The 3,481-nt window shown below is 39.5% G+C and overlaps 1 non-coding gene across 1 annotated transcript; it reads left to right on the forward strand.

Annotated features, from left to right (window-relative positions):
• Nucleotides 1–2,299: 2,299 nt before the first annotated feature.
• LOC148561851 (small nucleolar RNA R71) lies at nt 2,300–2,407 on the forward strand. Its single transcript, XR_015886551.1, has one exon. It is a non-coding gene; the product is annotated as a small nucleolar RNA R71 (small nucleolar RNA).
• The last annotated feature ends 1,074 nt before the right edge of the window (nt 2,408–3,481 follow it).

Genomic DNA, 3,481 nt, shown 5'->3' on the forward strand with positions numbered 1-3,481 from the left:
TGGAAAACAGAAGGGATGACTGTGAATGGAGAGAGAGAGAGGGTGATATAGGATTATGAGGAGGGAAGGTGAGTGGAAGTATGTGGGGATCCTGTGGGGTCCACAGATCTGAGATGATCCTGTGGGGTCCACAAATCCTGAGGTATCAAGGATTTACATTCCTGCACCATTGAGGCATGTAAAATGCCTTTGCATACAATTCTGGCATTTAAATGCCGAATTGATGCTTGTTCTGGGCGTTCAACGCCCAGATGCAGCATGTTTCTGGCGTTGAATGCTAGTTCTATGCTTGTTTCTGGCGTTCAGCGCCAGCTTTCCTCAGTGTGCATTCCTGGCGTCTGAACGCCAGGATGCTGCTTATTTTGGGCGTTCAACGCCAGATGCTCCTTACTGGCGTTTAAACGCCAGTAAGCCCTTCCTCTAGGGTGTGATTTTTCTTCTGCTGTTTTTGATTCTGTTTTTGATTTTTCTATTTATTTTGTAACTCCACATGATCATGAACCTAATAAAACATGAAAGAACAATAAAAATAAAAATAAAATTAGATAAATAAAAGTTGGGTTGCCTCCCAACAAGCGCTTCTTTAATGTCAATTGCTTGACAGTGAGCTCTCATGGAGCCTCACAGATGTTCAGAGCATTGTTGAGACTTCCCAACACCAAACTTAGAGTTTGGATATGGGAGTTCAACACCAAACTTAGAGTTTGGTTGTGGCCTCCCAACACCAAACTTAGAGTTTGACTGTGGGGCTCTGGTTGACTCTGCAGTGAGAGAAGCTTTTCATGCTTCTTCTTCATGGTTACAGAGATAGATCCTTGAGTTTTAAATACAAGGTTGTCCTCATTTAGTTGAAGGACTAGTTCACCTCTGTCAACATCAATCATAGCTATTGATGTGGCTAGGAAGGGTCTTCCAAGGATGATGGATTCATCCTCATCCTTCCCAATATCTAGGATTATGAAATCAGCAGGGATATAAAGGTCTTCAACCTCTACTAACATGTCCTCTACTTGTTCATAAGCCTGTTTTCTGGAATTGTCTGCCATCTCTAATGAGATTCTAGTAGCTTTTACCTCAAAGATTCCCAGTTTCTCCATTACAGAGAGGGGCATGAGGTTTATCCCTGACCCAAGGTCACATAGAGCCTTCTCAAAGGTCATGGTGCCTATGGTACAAGGCATTAGGGACTTTCCAGGATCCTGTTTCTTCTGAGGCAATCTCAGTTGATCCAATGCTTTTAGTTCATTGGTGAACAGGGGAGGTTCATCTCCCCAAGTCTCATTACCAAATAAATTGGCATTCAGCTTCATGATTGCATCAAGGAACTTGACAACTTGCTCTTCAGTAATATCCTTATTCTCTTCAGAAGAGGAATACTCATCAGAGCTCATGAATGGCATAAGGAGGTTCAATGGAATCTCTATGGTCTCTAGATGAGTTTCAGATTCCTTTGGTTCCTCAGAGGGAAACTCCTTATTGATCACTGGACGTCCCAGGAGGTCTTCCTCCTTGGGATTCATGTCCTCCTCCTCTCTTGTGGGTTCGGCCATGATGGTCAATTCAATGGCCTTGCACTCTCCTTTTGGATTTTCTTCTATATTGCTTGGGAGAGCACTAGGAGGGGTTTCAGTGATATTCTTACTCAGCTGGCCCACTTGTGCCTCCAAATTTCTAATGGATGACCTTGTTTCAAACTCAGAGTGGCCTTAGATAGATCAGAGACTAAATTTGCTACGCTAGATGGATTCTGCTCAGAATTCTCTGTCTGTTGCTGAGTGGATGATGGAAAAGGTTTACTATTGTTAAACCTGTTTCTTCCACCATTATTAAAGCCTTGTTGAGGCTTTTGTTGATCCTTCCATGAGAAATTTGGGTGATTTCTCCATGAGGGATTATAGGTGTTTCCATAGGGTATGTAATTCACCTCTGCTATTGCAGGGTTCTCAGGATCATAAGCTTCTTCCTCAGAATATGCCTCTTGAGTACTGTTGGATGCAGCTTGCATTCCATTCAGATTCTGAGAAATCATATTGACTTGCTGAGTCAATATTTTATTATGGGCCAATATGGCATTCAGAGTATCAATTTCAATAACTCCCTTCTTCTAAGGCGTCCCATTACTCACAGGATTCCTCTTAGAAGTGTACATGAACTGGTTATTAGCAACCATGTCAATGAGTTCTTGAGCTTCTGCAGGCGTTTTCTTTAGGTGAATGGATCCACCTGCAGAAGTATCCAATGACATCTTAGCTAATTCAGACAGACCATCATAGAATATATCCAGGATGGTCCATTCTGAAAGCATGTCAGAAGGACACTTTTTGGTCAGTTCCTTGTATCTCTCCCAAGCTTCATAGAGGGATTCACCTTCTTTCTGTCTGAAGGTTTGAACATCCACTCTAAGCTTACTCAGCTTTTGAGGAGGAAAGAACTTGGCTAAGAAAGCCTTGACCAGCTTATCCCAAGAGTTCAGGCTATCCTTAGGTTGAGAGTCCAACCATATTCTAGCTCTGTCTCTTACAGAAAATAGGAAAAGCATGAGCCTGTAGACTTCAGGATCTACTCCATTAGTCTTAATAGTGTCACATATCTGCAAGAATTCAGTTAAGAACTGAAAGGGATCTTCAGATGGAAGTCCATGAAACTTGCAGTTTTGTTGCATCAGAGAAACTAATTGAGGTTTAAGCTCAAAATTGTTTGCTCCAATGGTAGGGATGGAGATGCTTCTTCCATGTAAATTGGAATTAGGTGCAGTAAAGTCACCGAGCATCCTCCTTGCATTATTATTATTTTCGGCTGCCATCTCCTCTTCCTGTTCGAAAATTCCTGCAAGGTTGTCTCTGGATTGTTGTATTTTAACTTCTCTTAGTTTCCTCTTTAGAGTCCTTTCAGGTTCAGGGTCTGCTTCAACAAGAATGCTCTTATCCTTGCTCCTGCTCATATGAAAGAAAAGGGCACAGAAAAATAATAATAGGGATCCTTTTTACCACAGTATAGAGGTTCCCTTGTTGTGAGTAGAAGAAGAAAAGAATGTAATGTAAAGAAAGAGAAGGAAGGAGAATCCAAACACAAGGGTGATGATAACAGAAATGTGAGATGTAGAGAAGTGTTAGTAAATAAATAAATGAATAGAAGGAGATGGGAGAGAGGATTTTCGAAAATTAAAAATTAAAATTTAAAGTTAAATTTCGAAAATAGTTTTTGAAAAAGGTTAGTAATTTTCGAAAATTAGGAATGAAATAAAATTAAAATTAAAAATTGAAAACAATTAATTAATTAAAAAGAATTTTTGAAAAAGAGGGAGGTATTTTCGAAAATTAGAGAGAGATAGTTAGTTAGGTAGTTTTGAAAGAGATAAGAAACAAACAAAAAGTCAATTAGTTAGTTGAAAAAGATTTGAAAATCAATTTTGAAAAGATAAGAAGATAAGAAGTTAGAAAAGATATTTTAAAATCAAATTTTTTTTTTGAAAAAGATATGA

This window comes from Arachis ipaensis, chromosome B6 (assembly GCF_059453495.1).
Source record: "Arachis ipaensis isolate K30076 ecotype BB chromosome B6, ASM5945349v1, whole genome shotgun sequence".
Lineage (NCBI taxonomy): Eukaryota > Viridiplantae > Streptophyta > Magnoliopsida > Fabales > Fabaceae > Arachis > Arachis ipaensis.